General features: G+C 51.2%; 1 protein-coding gene, 1 long non-coding RNA gene and 1 other non-coding gene across 5 annotated transcripts in view; 1 reads left to right on the top strand and 2 right to left on the bottom strand.

Moving 5' to 3' along the window:
* The window catches only part of PRKCZ (protein kinase C zeta), a 98,102-nt gene that overhangs the window by 32,829 nt on the left and 47,768 nt on the right, over positions 1–17,505 (top strand). The gene's annotated exons all lie outside the window — the stretch shown is intronic.
* LOC122707753 lies at positions 188–3,134 on the bottom strand. The gene is made up of 3 exons (XR_006344901.1): positions 3,003–3,134; positions 1,640–2,493; positions 188–538 (listed from the first exon to the last, which is right to left on the bottom strand). It is a non-coding gene; the product is annotated as an uncharacterized LOC122707753 (long non-coding RNA).
* On the bottom strand, positions 5,152–5,256 carry LOC122708362. The gene has a single exon (XR_006345147.1). It is a non-coding gene; the product is annotated as a U6 spliceosomal RNA (small nuclear RNA).

The following is a 17,505-nucleotide window of genomic DNA, read 5'->3' as shown; positions in this document are numbered from 1 at the left end:
CAGACATCTGCAGCGACCCTATTTCCAAATGAGGGCATGGTCTGAGGTACTGGGGGTTAGGACTTAGCATTTGGGTTTGGGGGGATGCAATTCGGCCAGAATGGGACCTGCAGAAGTTGAATCCTAGGGTTCCCACAGGCTCACAGCCTGGCAGGTCTACAATCCTTGTGGTCAGCTGTTGTTGGCGTCCTCTCCCAGTTGGGAACAAGAAAAATGCCTGAGGATTTATAGTGAACGGTGCGTGACTGACCACAGAGGACCCTGCTGACCAGGACCCCAAGCTCAGTGTCCCCAGGGTCCATCACACCACCCGGAGGACGTGGCCAGGCTGTGACGTCCTACTCTGCAGCTGCCCCTTCCCAGACAGGATGGCCCGGTCACTGGGCAGAGTCCTGAGCTCATGTGGTCATGAAGAAACCCCTGACACTTCTCCAGGGAGGCCATTGCACATGTAGGAATGAAGGGTTGCACCTCATTTCCTGTGTCCAGCATGCGGTTTGCTCTTCAGATCTCACGTGGCTGAAGTGTCAGAGAGAGCCTGTCCAGATATTTCCACCATGTTAGTTTAGTTTTCCATACAGTCTGCAGAACCTCATTTTTCTTGACATTGTGATCTAAGCAGATCATTGAATACACTTTGTCAAGACCACTTTTAAAGACCAGCCAATGTACCATCACATGGGCACACTTTAAAAAAAAGGATTAGAGAACTATGGCCCATGCACCAAATCCAGCCCACCATTGTTTTTTGTTGTTTTAAAAAATCGTGGTGAAAACACACTTGATCCCATGATCATGGCATCCGGTCCCATCATTTCATGCAAATAGAAGGGGAAAAAGTGGAAACAGTGACAGACTTTATTTTCTTGGGCTCCAAAATCACTGCAGATGGTGACTGCAGCCATGAAATTAAAAGACACTTGCTCCTTGGAAGAAAAGCTATGACAAACCTAGACAGCATATTAAAAAGCAGAGAGAGACCTCACTTTGCCGACAAAAGTCCATATAGCCAAAGCTATGATTTTTTCCAGTAGTCATGCAGAGATGTGAGAGTTGAACCACATTGAAGGCTGAGTGCCAAAGAATTGATGCTTTCGAAATGTGCTGGAGAAGACTCTGCAGAGTCCCTTAGACTGCACGGAGATCAAAGCAGTCAATCTTGAAGAAAATCAACCCTGACTATACATTGGAATGACTGATGCTGAAGCTGAAGCTCCAGTACTTTGGCCATCTAATGTGAAGAGCTGACTCAGTGGAAAAGACCCTGATGCTGGGAAAGATGGAGGGCAGAAGGAGAAGGGGATGACAGAGGATGAGATGGTTGGATGGCATCACTGACTAAACGGACATGAGTTTGAGCAAACTCCAGGAGATAGTCAAGGACAAGGGAGCCTGGCGTGCTGCAGTCCATGGGGTTGCAAAGAGTCAGACATGACTAAGTGAACAACAAGAAAAAAATACGCTTAATATAAAACTTACCATTTTAGCCATTTTTAAGTATGCAGTTCAGTAGTTAACGTATATTCACATAGTTGTGTAACCATCACCATGATCCGTCTCCAGAACTTTTTCCTCTTCCCAAATTGAAACTCTGTCTATCCCATTAAACACTCCCCACCCACTCCCCTCTGACACCCACCTTCCAGGTCCTTATAGAAGTGGGATCTTACACTGTGTGTTCCTTCATGTCTGCTGTGTCATTTAGCATCATGTCCTCGAGGTTCACCCATGTTTCAGTGGGTGTCAGACTCTCCTCCTTTTTAAGGCTGAATCATCATCCATCATGTGGATGGACCACATTTCACTTATCCATCATCCACTGATGGACACTTGGTTTGCTTCTATCTTTTGGCTGTTGTGAATAACTCTGCTCTGAACATGGGTGTACAAATACCTTTTCAAGTCCCTGTTTTCAGTTCTTTTGGGAATACACACAACTGGAATTGCTGGATCATAGGATAATTCCATTTTTAATTCTTTGAGGAACCATCAGACTGTTTTCCAAAGGAGTCGCACTAATTTACATTCCTACCAACAGTGCTCAGGCTTCCAGTTGCTTCACTTTCTCACCAACAGTTGGTTTCTGGTCTTATTTTCTGGGAGCCACCCTATTGGGTGTGAGGTGGTGTCTCATGGTGGTTTTGGTTGGCGTTTCCCTAGTGGTCAGTAATGTTGAGCATCTTTCCTCATGTTCATCAGCTGCCAGTCTGTCTTCTTTGGAGAAACATCTGTTCAGGTCCTTTGCCCATTTTAGAATGGGATTGTGTGCCTGTGTGTTTGTTGGTTGTCCTGGTCGGTGTATAATGACACACCCACTGTTGTGCACTTTGGGCTCAGCCTTCTCTACTTGAACCCACTGGTTGACACGTCAGAGCAAGGTTGTCCAAGGAATTGACTTCAGGTGAAGAACACATGGGCATCTGTGATGTTATTGCGAAGATGGACCAGTTTTCCTTCTCTTTTCTTTCTGATATTTTCCATGTCTCTTACCACCTATTTTTATAGCATAAAAATTCATTACAAAGGAGAAAGGCTCATGTGGAGGAGGGACTCTTGAATCAGAAGGTACTTGGGGGCCCGTGAGTCAATCAGTCCGTCCCCATGAGGACGTCCTTCTTCGTGCTCCTGCAGGGTCTGCCCAGTGGCGGCTACCCTCTCTGTCCAGAACCCCCAGATGCTTGGTGATGTCAGCAATCCCCCCGGCCCCCAGCATGTTTTGCTACGTGAAGCGACCCAGCGGGATAACAGAATGAGATGAAGTGAGTCTGGGGCCCTGGGCCGTCTGTGGGGTGACAGGGCACACCTGGGGTTGAGGAAGGAAGCCCTGCACCCGGTGGGCCGCTCAGCTGGGAGGAGAGCAGGCGGTGGGGTCCCACCTTGGGACAGCCCAGGGGAGCAGGGCCCAGAGCAGGCTCCTCCCTCCGCTCTGGCCCCCTTGGGAGCACCTGCTGGTGAATGCAGACCACCTTCGCCTTCTCAGCTTTGGGGCAGTGGAGACTCACCAGGGTCCTGTGGATCTGAAGGCCTTGGGTTCGTTTACAACGGAGACTGGAGACTTCGCAGAGCTCCGCAGTGACATTCTTGGGAGTGAACAGAACAAGCATAAATTATTCATGGATTTTAGCTGATCTGTTTTTGTACAAAGGGAGCTTTTAAAGTTAATTATTTTTAAGCAGTAGAGGATGGTTTATCTGAGAAAGCTGGAGGCGCGGTTTTCAAGGTGAGCAGATGGCAGGGGGGCGGGGCACGGGATGGGGGTCTGGGCCCTGTGCTCAGAAAGGAGAGAGGCCCAGATGTCGGGAAGAGCTTGTGGGTAGCTCTGTGTTCAGTCCCGGCCAAGACTTTAAACTCAGCTCCACCATCTTAAACCTTCCAGGCCTCTGACGCACCAACCCCCACAGTGGGGGCAGGCCTTACAGCTCTCCAGGTGCTGCCCTGCGGCCCAGGTGTAGACGCAGCCCTAGTGCACCGGAATGCCCTGTGGTGGGTCTCGGGAAACAGATGCACAGAGATGTTGCAATGCCTGCGAGGGTCTCCCGCCAGGAGGGAGGCTGAAGCCGGAGCCTCTGCAATCCCTGCCCAGTGGGGAGGAGGCGGGCAGCCCATGGGCTGAGCTGGCAGCTGCTGTTCCTTTGAAAAGTGCTTCCTCCTGGGATTAGACAGGTGTGGGCGGGTGCAGACACCATGTGGACATGACGTGGTCGGGCGTGGGTGCTGGGTAGACAGGTGTGGACATGCTGGACATGATGGTGTGGACAGAGGGCCTACAGCACTTGGTCCCCTCCATTCCAGATGCCTGCCCACACTTGGATAGCCTTGGAGTGGGGTGCACCAGGTAATCACAGGTGTGGACACAAATGCTTGCATGTGGGCACAAGGGAGGGGCCTCAGTGCCAGGTCCAGTCCACACGTCCCTTGTCCAGTCTGACTTGGGGGCCATGTCCCCTGCCAGACACCCCCTTGTCACAACTGCTGTGGGTGATTTCCCAGCTTGTCACATCAGAGACTTCCCAGTGACTTCCTGGTTTGTCACGTCATAGCAGCCGCCTTCCAAGAGAGCCCACATGTCCTTCCATTTCGATGTACAGTGTCGGGGTTCTCCTTTGCCATCACCTCTCCACCCTTGGGGGGCAGCCCCCCTTATCTCTAGACACCGTCTTTGGTGAGAAGTGAAAGAAACCTGGTTCCAGCCTGAACTGCATGTCCCAGGGCCAGTGGCCTCCGTGTGGTCTCCCCATGTGGCCGTGTTCTTGTGTGTGATGTGCTGGCCCACAGCATGGACAGTGGTCACCAAGGGGTAATTAGGTCTTTTCTGAGGCTCCTGCTGCGGCACTCCACCACAGCCCAGCTCCCACCTCCCATATTGGCTGTTTTTGGCCTTGAATTAATTTCTTGTTCCCCAGTCATTTTTCTTAAAGCTCAGTTTCGGTCTCTTTCAGTCTCTTGTCTATAACAAGCTCTGCCCGGTTTCCCCTGGGCTCCCTGCTATTCTTGTGGTCTCCCACGACCCCCTCGGTTCGGTTGGCGGTGGCCATGAAAGAGCTGCTCCTTTCTTTCTGTGACCCTGGGGCTTTGTCCCTCTGACGGGGCAGGGGTTTCCGTGTGTCTGGAGCACTCAGGCCAACCGCTAGGGATCAGAGCTCGGGTCTCAGTGTCCAGCAGCCCCCACTTCCCCCTCTGGTCTTGGGTCTCTTCTGGTCCTCCTCAGAAGGCAGATGTAGACACAGGCAATGGAGTCACATGGATTTTGTGAAGCTTGTCTTTTTTTTTTTTTTTTTTGCAGCAGAGCCTTTTTTATTCAGAAAAACAAAAATGTTTTCCAGCCACACACAGGAGGGGTATGGGTTGGGGGCAGAGGTGTCTGTCCATCCAGCGCAGGCCCCTAGCCCATGTGGTTTGGGCAGCAATAAGGGGTGTGGGGTAATGGCCCCCAAAATAAAAATGGTGTGTGTGTGGGGGAGTCGGGGGGGGGGGAGAAGAGGGGGGCAAAAGCACTGGGGAGTGGTGTGGAGAGGGCCAGACGAGGTCTGTGCTGGGAACGCCGCAGGTGAGAGGCCACTTCATAACATGTCTTATTGATCATACCGCCGTGGACACCTTCTTTGCCCATCAGCAGGACTAGTGTCTTGACAGTCATGGTGACAGTGGTAAAAAAATATGGAATGCCTCATGAATTTGCATGTCATTCTTGTGCAGGGGCCATGCTAGTCTTCTCTGTATCGGTGAAGCTTGTCTTCAGTGGGTGCTCAAAAGCGACACTAGTGTGTTAGAGTTGTTGACGTATTTCTGAGCAGTGGGTGACAGTTCTGGGGGAAGTGGCTTCTGTGCTGCTCCCATGGTGTTTCCAATGGGAATTAGAAATGGTCCTGGGCTGCAAGTTGGGAGTCAGAAAACGTGGAGGCAGCAAGACCCCAGGTCTACTTCTGACTCCTGACTTCTCCTCTTGCAGAGCCAGGGGTCCACTCTCGCCTCAGTCTCTGCTGTGTCCTCAGCCCGAGTGTTAGCAGCACATGCGTGCACACACACAGACACACACCACACACACACACATATACATACACACATGCACACCACACACAGACGCATACATACATACACACATGCCGCACACGGACACACACACACCCCACATGCACACACAGACACATGCACACATACATACACACGCCCCCACACAATACATGTACAGACACACAACACACATACACACACACACCACACACACATACATTCGCAGACACACACAGAGACACAGACACACACACACATACTACACAGAGACACATGCACACCACACATACATACATGTACAGACACACAGCACACACACATACACACACCACACACACATACATTCACAGACACACACAGAGACACAGACACACACAGAGACACAGACACAGACATGCATACACACTGCACAGAGACACATGCACACCACACATAGACCCACCACACACACATACACACACACACACCCAGGAACGGGAATCCTTGCCCAGAGGGCTCTACTGCTGGCAGTGCAGGGAAGCTGTGACTCGCCCTTGTGTTGTGTTTTGCGGTGTTTAGGGAAGAGGACTGTCAGGAAGACTGATCAGCCGATGTGCACGAGTAACTGGTTTGTGTCAGTTGTCACGACAGAGGCAGGTCCTGCTGGCTTGTCACTGAGGGCATCCTTTGATGTCACCACTGATCAGGTCCCCGTGGCCCTGAGGAGGCTCGGGCAGCAAGCTGGCTCTGAGCTTTGCCTGCTCTACACACGTGGGGAATGGGAGGCTTCAGGGCCCAGCCGGGGAGCAGCAGAGGATCAGCAAGATGCTGTGGATCCACCAGGGGTCGAGGGAAGGAGTAGGGCAGGCTGACTCCATCTAGGCTTTGCCGTCTGGCCCTCCATTGTTCATGGAGGAGGGCAGGTCTCTGTAGGATTTTGACAGAGGTCCAGAGTGCTGCCTGGTCCTGGGCCCACCCCTTGACCCTTTGGTGTAGAAGGAGCATGGCACCCTGACCAGCCTTGGCCCCTGGCCCTGGATGAACCCATCCAGCACCCTGTGCTATTCCTGCTGCCTGTTGGTGGGGGGAGGTGGTTGTCAGGTGGATGCTAGTGGGGGGTGGAGGGCTGGCACAGGCTGCAACCCCCCAGGAGCTGGTGAACTTGGATCCCCCTTCCAGGCGTTGGTGGACTTGGACATACACACATCCCCAGGAGCTGTTGGACTTGGATCCCTGGCCCCAGGAGCTGGTGAACTTGGTACCAACCACCACCCCCACCCCCAGGAGCTGGGAGGAATTAGATTTCACTTCTCAGGATGGTGGGGACACACCCACAGCCTGTGTGTGAAACACCATGTGGTCTTCCAGGAGGAGTGGTTGTTCTGGGTCCTGGGGGCCTCTCTTGGGGACCCAGGAGGAAGAAGAAACAACTCAGCTGATGAGGATGAGGGAGGGGTGGTGGGTCCCTGCTCTCTGCCCCCATGCCTGGGAGCCCTGGTGAGAGGGCAGTGCTGCCACAGCCAGGTTGAACCCAGGACCCCTGGCAACTCCTCCCTGGAACGCAGCCTGCGAGACCCAGGTCTTCAGGCCATTTCTCTAAACTCAGGAGATGCTTTACTTAAACACCCTGGGAAACATGAATGTGGGGTGCACTCTGTTCCCATGGGTGCTGCGCTCCTGCCTGAAGCCTCCATCATGGGCGCAGCACTGGTCTAAGGAGCTGACTGCCATCTGGGGTTCTCTCAGAGTGATGGGGTGGGCTGGATGGGGGCGGTGGGTGGCTTGTGATTCTGCTTCCAAACAACCCCTCATGCCTGTCCTCGAAGCTGCAGGGTCAGGTTTAAACTTCGGATTCCCCAGTGCCTGGACTCACAGATTCATCTAATAATAAGGCTCCTGCTGCCTTGGACCAGCTCGGCGCTGCCTCTGGGAGGGTGGGGGGATCTGTTCTGAGACCAAAGACTCCTCCCCCTCTGCACCCCCACACCCTCCTTCCCGCACCAGAATGGCAGGGACACCCCATCCCCAGGAGTTGCGAGAATGAGTTAGGGGCTCTATATGGAATTACAGTGCATGGAGCCAGAGCAGGTGTTTTGCTGATATGAGCCTGAGTTTTCCTCCCTCCCTCTCTGCATCCCTTCCTTCCCTCCCTCCCTTCTCCCTCCCTCCTTTCCCTCCTCCCTCCTTCTTCCTTCCTTTCCCTTCTCCTTTCCCACATCTGAGCAGTGTGGCCCCAGATTCCAGGCCAGGCAGATACTGAGAGAACCATGACATAGAGGATGTGCTCCTAGTCTCACCTGGTTAATGAGCACATGTGCAGAAACAGATAAAGTTGCAGGTTGTAGTGAATGTAAGTGACACCAAGATGGAAACACCGGATGGGGAAGGGCTGGTGCTGGGGGCCCAGGAAGGAGGGGTAATACCTGAGGTGAGGACTCGCTAACCTGGCCATGGAAAGAGACCGGCAAGGTTCCTGAAGGGTGGGGACCGTGGCCCCTCAGAGGAACTGGGAGAACCTGCTGGTAGAACCCCTGGGGAGGCCAGGGTGGGGGTGGGGCCACACAGGAGTCTCTGGTCACCCCTTAGTCCTGTTTTGTGAGCCTGTGAGGTGTTGGTTCAATAGCCCTGAATCCCAGTTATGACCTACTTGCTGTTCCAGTTAAGCTGAAAATCATTTGTCCACATCCAACTAAATCAAATGACTTGCAAGGAGCAGAGAAACCTTGAAATGCATTTTTAAAGCAATGAAAGTGAGACGAAGATTTTTTCTGAGGGAAAATGCAACACTCGAGGGCTTCCCTGGTGGCCCAATGGTTGAGAGTCCGCCTGCCAATGCAGGGGACATGGGGTCGATCCCTGGTCCAGGAAGATCCCACATGCCGCAGAGCAGCTAAGCCCATGCACCGCAGCTGCTGAGGCCCACGCGCTTTAGAGCCTGTGCTCCGCAGCAAGAGAGGCCAGTGCAATGAGAAGCCCACAGCGAGAGAGTAGCTCCCGCTCCCACAACTAGAGAAAGCCTGAGCGCAGCAACCAAGAGCCAGCACAGCCAAAAATAAGTAAGTCTGGAAAAAGGAAGAGAGCACACTCAGACTCCGCACCCTGGTGGCAGCAAGCTGTGTGCGCCTGCTCTGAACCAGCTGGTTAAAACCCTGTGTTACTTCCTGTCCCTGCAAAACATGCAGGCACTCCAGGGTCTTCTCCCGCCCCCAGCCCCTCTTCCTGTGATCATGGCCCTGGGGCAAAGGAGGAACTGGTCTCAGCTCCCTGGGCTGACTCTTCATTCCAGGCTTTTCTTCGGTTTTATTTTATTTTGCAGTGATAGAGGCTCTCTTGCTAAAATTATTTCAAAATCTGCCACCTGGAAAAACAGACCCATTGTGGGACCATCCATCTGTGGCACCAGGCCTGCAGCTTTTGTGCTGGCGTTTGCTTTTTCACCCTGCTTGCTCCTGTCCCCACCCCCGAGGCCCCGAGCTACCCTTTCCTCCCGGCCCCTGCCTGGTCCCCCGAGGTATGTGGTTTGCTTCCAAGGCTCTGCCTGTGGATCTTCAGGCTGCACCCTCTCCGTGGACAACCCCCCAGGGTTGCCATCATGGGGGTCAGCGCCTGTGGTTGAGGATGTCTGTGTGTCACGTTTTGGTAATTCTCACAGCATTTCAAGCTTCATTATTACCGCGTTAGTTGTGGTGATCTGTGATCTGTGTCATTGTTTCGGGGCCACGAACCACACCCGCTTAAGATGGTGAACTTCACCCATCAACGTGCTGTGTTCTGCCTGTCCCACTGATTGGCCATCCCCCCCATCTACCTCCCTCTCCTTGGGCCTTCCTGTTCCCTGACACAACAATATTGAAATCAGGACAATAAATAACCCTGCAATGGGGGGGACTTCCTTCGTGGTCCAGTGGTTAAGATGCCACTGGGCATGTGGCATGTGGGCCCCGGCTCCATCCCTGGTCAGGGATCTAAGATCCTGCAAGCTATGTGGCATGGCCCCAAAAAACCCAAACCAGGACAAAACGAACCTTGAAGTGGCCTCTTAAGTGTTCGAGTAAAAGGAAGAGTCTCAAGTCTCTGTTTTAATCAAAAGGTGGAAATGGTTAAGCTTAGTGAAGAAGGCAAGTCAAAAGCCAAGACAGACTGAAAGCTGGGTCACTTGCACCAAACAATTAGCCAAGTCATGAATACCAAGAAAAGCCCTGAAGGAAATTAAAAATGCTGCTGCTGTGAATGCAGAAATGGTAAGAGAGCGAAACAGCCTTATCGCTGATATGGAGGTTTTAGTGGCCCCGATAGAAGATCAAACCAGCTACAGTATTCCCTTAATACAGTATTCCCTCATGCAGAGCAAGGCCCTGACTCTTCAGTTCTGTGAAGGCTGAGAGAGGGGAGGAAGCTGCAGAAGAAAAGTCTGAAGCCACAGGGGTTGGTTCATGAAGTTTAAGGAAAGAAGCCATTTTTACAGCGTAAGGGGCAAAGTGAAGCAGGAAGTGCTGATGGAGAAGCTGCAGCAAGTTTTCCAGAAGATCCAGCTCAAAGCATGAAGGGGCCACAAGTGCATGTGTGCTCAATCGCTCAGTCATGTCCAACTCTTTGCGACCCCATGGACTGTAGCCCACCAGGCTCCTCTGTCCATGGAATTTCCCAGGCAACAATACTGAAGTGGGTTGCCATTTCTTCCTCCAGGGGAACTTCCTGACCCAGGGATTGAACTCGTGTCTCTTGAATTGGCAGGTGGATTCTTTACCACTGAGCCACCTGGGAGTCCCCCACACAAGTGAAGGGGCCCTTAAGAATTAAGCTAAATGCACTGTGCGTGTGCTTTGGAAATGGGATAACAAAGCCTGAATGACAGCACATCTGTTTACCACATGGTTTCCTGCAAGATTTTAGGCCCATTGTTGAGACCTTCTGCTCAGAAAAAGATTCCTTTTAAAATGTCAGTGCTCATTGACCACACACATGGTCATGCAAAGCTCTGATGGAGATGGACAACAAGATTCATGTTGTTTTCATGCTGCAAACACAGCATCCATTCCGCATCCATGGACCAGGAAGGAATTTCAAATTCAAGTCATATTATTTAAGAAATCCATTGTATAAAGCTATAGGTGCCATAGGTGGTGATTCCTCTGTTGTTTCTGGGAAAAGTCAATTGAAAACCTCCTGGAAAGATTCACCATTCTAGATGCCATTAAGAACATTCATGATTCATGGGAATATCAACAAAATACCAACGTTCACAGGAACTTGGAGGGGCTTCCCAAGTGGCACAGTGGTAAAGAATCTGCCTGCCAATACAGGAGATGCAGGAGACTCTGGTTCAATCTCTGGCTCGGGAAGATCCCCTAGAGGAGGAACTGGCAACCTATTGCAGTACACTTGCCTGGGAAATCCCATGGACAGAGGAGCCTGGGGGCTACATTCCATGGGGTCACAAGAGAGTCGGACACAACTTAGTGACTAAACAACAACAGAAGTTTGGAGGAAGTTGATTCCAGTGCTCATGGATGACTTTGAGGAGTTCCAGACTTCAGTGGAGGAAGCAACTACAGATGTGGTGGAAACAGCAAGAGAGCTGGAATTAGAAGTGGGGCCTGCACTTCAGTGAGAAACCCCCACACCACACCAGAGTAGCTGCTGCTCGCCACAACTAGAGAGAGCCTAGTGCAGCAATAAAGACCCAGCACAGCCAAAAATCGTAATTAATTAATGCAGCTACGAAATTAAAATACACTTGCTCCTTGGAGGAAAAGCTGTGACAAACCTAGACAGCATATTAAAAGACAGAGACATCACTTTGCCAACAAAGGTCCATATAATTAAAGCTGTGGTGTTTCCAGCAGTCATGTACAGATGTGAGAGTTGGACCATAAAGAAGGCTGAACTTTCCAACTTTTCTGAAGAAGACTCTTGAGAGTCTCTTGGACTGCAGGGAGATCAAACCAGTCAATCCTAAAGGAAATCAACCCTGAATATTCACTGAAGCTTCAGCTTCGATACTTTGGCCATTGATTCAAAGAGCTGACTCGTTGGAAAAGACCCTGATGCTGGGGAAGACTGAGGGCAGGAGGAGAAAGGGGTGACAGATGAGATGGCTAGATGGTGTCACTGAATCAATGGACATGAGTTTGAACAAACTCCAAGAGATAGCGAAGGACAGGGGAGCCGGCCATGCTGCAGTCCATGGTGTTGCAAGTGACTTAGTGACTTGTTCAGTTGCTCAGTCATGACAAAGGTTTTAGCATAGTCAGTGAAGCAGAAGTAGATGTTTTCCTGGAATTCTCTTGCTCTTTCTGTGATCCAGCAGATGTTGGCGATTTGATCTCTGGTTCCCATGCCTTTTCTAAATCCAGCTTGTACATCTGGCAGTTATTGGTTCACGTACTGTTGAAGCCTAGCTTAGAGAATTTTGAGCATTACCTTGCTAGAATATGAAATGAGTGCAATTGTGTGGTAGTTTAAACATTCTTTAGCATTGCCCTTCTTTGGGATTGGAATGAAAACTGACCTTTTCCAGTCCTATGGCCACTGCTGAATTTTCCAAATTTTTTTGGCATATTGAGTGCAGAACTTTCACAGCATCATGTTTTAGGGTTTGAAATAGCTCAGCTGGAATTCTATCACCTCCATTAGCTTTCTTCATAGTGATACTTCCTAAGGTCCACTTGACTTTGCACTCTAGGATGTCTGACTCTAGGTGAGTGATCGCACCATCATGGTTATCCAGGTCATTAAGATCTTTTTGTATAGTTCTGTGTATTCTTGCCACCTCTTCTTAATATCTTCTGTTTCTGTTAGGTCCAAACCATTTCTATCCTTCATTGTGCGCATCTTTGCATGAAATGTTCCCTTGGTAGTTATGATTTTCTTGAAGAAATCTCTAATGACTTAGTGACTAGACAACAACAGATTGATTTAAAAAAAAAGAAGTTGGGCTGAAGACGTGGCTGAATTGCTGCATCTCAGGATAAAACTCTAACAGATGAGGAGTTGTTTTTTGTGGACAACAAGGAAGGTGGTTTCTTGAGATGGAATCTGCTCTTGGTGAAGATGCTGTGAAGATTGTTGACACGACAGCAGAGGATTTAGAATAAGAGGTAAACTTAGCTGAAAAAGCAGCATCGAGATTTGTGTTGCCTACCTCCCATTTTGAAGGAAGTTCTCCCATGTGTAAGATACTGTCAACCAGCATTACTGCTGTAGAGCAGTTGTGAATGAAGAATCCATCGATTTGGCAAACTTCATTGTTCTCATATTTTAAGAAATTGCTGCAGCCAGCCCAGCCTTCAGCAACCAGCACCCTGATCAATCAGCAGCCATCGGCATGGAGACTAGACCATTCTCCAGTGGGAAAAAAAAAAAAGAGAGAGATTTGCTGAAGGCTAAGATGACACTTACCATTTTTTAGCAATAAAATATTTTTTATCTGAGGTATGTACATTCTTTTTAGACATAATGCTGTTGCAACACTTAATAGGCTACAGTATAGTATAAACGTAACTTTGCACCGAGAAACCAAAAAATCTGTGTGAATCACTTTATCATGATACTTGCTTTATGTTTGCTTGAACCAAACCCATAGCATCCCTGAGGTGTGCCTGTGCTGATACGTGATGTTTCCTGGCGTGCTGTCCCCGTGTGATGTCTCGCCTCCTGGAAGTCCTGGGCTCCTGGATTCCTTAGGTCTGACTTTCTAAAATGAGCAGGACAGGGAGGAAATACTTTATTTTGTAAAAAGACATTAAAAGGTTCTCCGTTGTGTGTGGGGGAATCCCTAGGGGGCTCCTCTGGTGCCGGCCCCACCCCTCCTCTTTCCCCCACCCTCGAGTCCTCTCTTTCTCTCTCTCTCTGTATATATATGTAAATCACACATCAAAATTTAGTTGTGACAGCTTGGGGCTTCCCCCCACCCCCTGCCCCTGATAAATTCTTAAAGCCTTTCAGAAGGCTTAATCTCAAGGAGAAGCCAGCCTCTTGTGTGTGTTTAATCACCAAAGCTGTTTTCAGTCTCAGACGTGATTTAAGAAACCTGGAAACTTGCAGCAGCTGAGTCCTCCGACCAGAGGACCAGAGGGAGGCTGGTGGGTGTCCTCCCTCCCCCTTCCCAGGCGGCCCAGGCTTTCCCGGGGCACTGTCCCCCCTCCCCTTCTCTCCCTTTGACCTGGTCATGAGACCCTGGGAAGACCTCCGTGGGGGTCTGAGGCTGATTGCTTTGTTCTTTCTTCAGCTTGTGTGTTTCATTTATTCACTCATTCATTCCAGCTCAGCTGTCAAGACCACGGCCAGGCACCTTGGGCTGAGCTGGCCTGAGTCAACTCTGGCTGGAGGAAGCAGGACAAGGCTCCCTGAGCCTCAGTTTCCTTTCTTGTGAGATAGGCGCAGGAGGGGCTGCTTTGCAGGGGAGGTGGGCAGGCCCGGCACCTGCCCCCACTCTCCGCCCCTGCCCTGCTTCGCGCCATTTCTCCCCAGCGGTAGTCACAGCTCCCTGACTGTTTGTCCTTCACCCCCTAGAATGAGACACTAGGACGAGAGCCAAGCACAGGGACACAGGCCTCGGCCAGGCTGAAGGGACTTCCGCCATTAGTGTGCGTTTTCCTGTCCACTGTGTGTCCCTTATGTCTGTTGCTCTGTTACTTGGAGGTTAAGGATGAAACCGAGTTTGGAAATAGCGGGCTGACCTGGAGTCCAGATGCTGTCCTGCAGGCCTGCCTGTGAAAGAGATGTCAGTGCTTGCCCCTTCAGAGGCCTGTGCGGGGATCTGGGTTCAGTGAGTCCTTGGTCTAGATCAGCATCTGATACAGTAGAGTGGACACATTCCAGGTTATATGTAACAGAGACACAGAGTCTCAGGCATAGTCACAGGCATATGGTACATGCAGAGGAGATACATAATAGATACAGAGTGACTCATAGATACAGAACAGATACGTCATAGACGTGTGGTATAGAATAGATATGTAGTAGATACATAGTAGATACAGAATGGATACATCATAGACATACAGTAGATACAGTGTAGACATGTAGATACATAGTAGATAGAGTATATACATCATAGACACATAGTAGATACATATTAGATATGTAATATATAGTAGCTACAGAATAGATATATCACAGACATACAATACATACAGAGTGAAGTGAAGTCGCTCAGTCGTGTCCGACTCTTTGCAACCCCATGGACTGCAGCCTACCAGGCTCCTCCATCCATGGAATTTTCTAGGCAAGAGTACTGGAGTGGGTTGCCATTTCCTTCTCCAGAGGATCTTCCTGACCCAGGGATCGAACCCGGGTCTCCCTCATTGCAGGCAGCGTCTTGACCATCTGAGCCACCAGGGAAGTCCAAGTAGATAGATATAAACAGATATAGATTAACTCCATCATAGATACATAGTAGATACAGAATAGATATATAATAGATACATGGTAGACACAGTAGATACATCATTGGCACATAGTAGATGCAGTGTAGATATAAGATATATAGTGGACACAGAGCAGATATATCATAGACATGGTGTAGATATATAATAGATACGTGGTAGACACAGAGCAGATACATCATAGGCACATACCGCAGAAATGCAACTATAGCAGACATATCACTGGTGTGTACATTGAAGGATTAATGTGTGCTAATAGTGGATCACGAATGTCCTGCATGGGGTTCACATCATTGTGGGATCCTTTTCACTGGGGAGGACTGTGATGGGAGTTTAGGAAAACATCCAGTTTTCTCTCCCTGTCCCCCTTTTCCTTTTTATCAGACACAGCAGAGCTGTGCTTCCTGTCTGGTGGGTGGAGGTTCATCCTTCTGGGTTGGGCCCTAAGGTCAGAAGGGTGATGGGCCAGGCTGGGAGGGTTGGGGGTGGTCCCAGAGCCAGTCCTCTCCCCACCCCACCCCTTGCTCTGCCACAGAAGTCTTGAATTTACATTTTTTTCCTTCAGAGTCTGCTGTAGGCTTTTCAAGGTCTGCTTACAAGTTTTTGTTGGTTTGTTTCTAGATTCATAGGAACTGTTTGTATTTTGCTCTCTTCTTTACTACAATTTTGCAGAAGAGTCTAAAACGCAGCTCCTCCTCGCCTTACTAAAGGGCCGCAAAGCAAAGATGTGCAGCCAACTGTGGGGTAAATGGCCCCACCATCACTTTTTCTGTTACTGTTTTTCTCATAAAGAGGCCTCTACTTCTGGGGAGAGGGCAGAGCTTCTCTTGACTGGGGATGTGTACACTACTGGGAAGGTGTGGAGAAAAAGCAGGTGTGTCTGTGGTGCCTAGGAGATGCTCTCACGCCCAGTGGGGGAGTGCACCACCCCTCCCGAACACATGTGAGGTGGTTGTGGACACGTAGCCCCGGTGCTCTTTCTAACTGTCTCTCAAATCAATTCACATCGCATCGACATGACAAATCTTTAACATGACGGTTGAATAAGCCGTTTTCTGTGGGAAGCCGTCCCCAGTGGGTGGGGCTGCAGTTTGCTCCTTTGTCCCTCTTGGGGTGGGGAGGGGGCTTGACTGGCAGGTGCTGCTTGTCCGTTTAGCCCTTGCTCCTGCTGCTCACCTGGAAGACACATGAACTCAGCTCCTGCCCCGGGAAACCCACGGGCCAGGAGGAGAGTAATTCCTGGGGCTGCTGTGAGACTCGAGGGGCCAGTGTCTCCCAGGTTCCTGTTTGGGCAGCAGCGAGAGGCAGTGGAGGGGGGCACTGCACACCCTGTGACCCCGGCTCTACAGGGTGCCTGTCCTGTTCATGTTATGAGACGCATGGGAGAGCCATGGGCTCCCAAGCTGGTCCCACATGACTGGAGGGGGCAGCTTGGGTTTCAGTTTTGGGGAGGGGGTGAGCCAGGCTGGGGCATTCAGGGTGTGAACCTCCCCCTCCCACCCCCTCCTCTAGGCTTTCTGTCAGCCCCCCCACCCCACCCCGAAACGTGGCGGGAAAGGCAGGGGGTGGAGGCTGTCAACTGCTGAGCATCACAGGTTACCTTCTCTGTGGCTGAAACCAGACGTGGGGCCTCAGAGCCGCAGGGGCTGGTGCGGTGGCCATGGATGCTGGGCCCTTCCTGCAGGGCAGCAAGCAGAGGGTGGGCCTCGCTGCTCACAGGCTGCCCGCACCTCTCGGCTTCTGTATGCAAGGCCCCTGTAACCCGTGTCTGGTTCAGGGACCCAGGTGTGCCACCTGTCCACATGAGCCTGTGCTCTGGAGGGGGGAGGACATACAGGTGCCAGAAGGTCACAGAGGGCTGCTGCCACCACAGGGAGATGCGGTTTTAGCTGAGACAAGAGGTGGGGTGGGGGTGGGGTGGGGCAGGCCTGGGCCCTGGTGTGGACAGAGTTTGGATGCTGAGGGACCTGGTGTGGCTGGAGGAGGAGAAGGAAGCCCGGTGTGGCTGTGAGGTGGAACTGCATGGTTGGGGTGTGGATCAGATGGGCACCCTGCTGCAGAGTGGGTTGGGGCCAGCAGGCCTGTGGGGCCCACTGCTGCCCACAAGGCCAAAGACAGTGGGGCCCAGGGTCAGGGAAAGGGAAAAGGGGCAGGAGTCCAGTGCCGAGAGAAGATTGGCAGGACCTGGGAGGAGCAAGAAAGGGAGAACTGGGGGGTAGGTCCTGTGTGAACCATGTGGGTAAGTGTGGGCGGCTAAGTGTGGACTGGTGAGCGTGGACAGGTGAGTGTGAGTAAGTGTGTGTGGGCAGGTGAACGTGGACAGGTGAGTGTGTTCAGGTGGGTGCAGGCAAGTTAACATGGGCGTAGACAGGTGTGCAAGCCCCATCTCTCCAGTGAGGGGAGAAGCCATTGGGATTGGAGGTGTTGACTCTGCACACATAGTCCCTATTTGAGGACAGATGTGTCCAAGGCACTTATTCAGCCAGGGACACTGGCCTCGGCAGGAGCTGCTGAGCTGACCCCGGGTTACTCCTGTCTCCTGCATAGCCACCATGTGCATTTGTGCATTGTGGCACTATTTTGGCGAGGATGCTGAGGACTCGGCATTGGTGGGAAGGTGGTCTTG

The sequence above is a fragment of the Cervus elaphus genome, chromosome 14 (assembly GCF_910594005.1).
Source record: "Cervus elaphus chromosome 14, mCerEla1.1, whole genome shotgun sequence".
NCBI classification, from domain to species: domain Eukaryota; kingdom Metazoa; phylum Chordata; class Mammalia; order Artiodactyla; family Cervidae; genus Cervus; species Cervus elaphus.
This window is presented reverse-complemented; position numbering and strand designations above follow the sequence as displayed.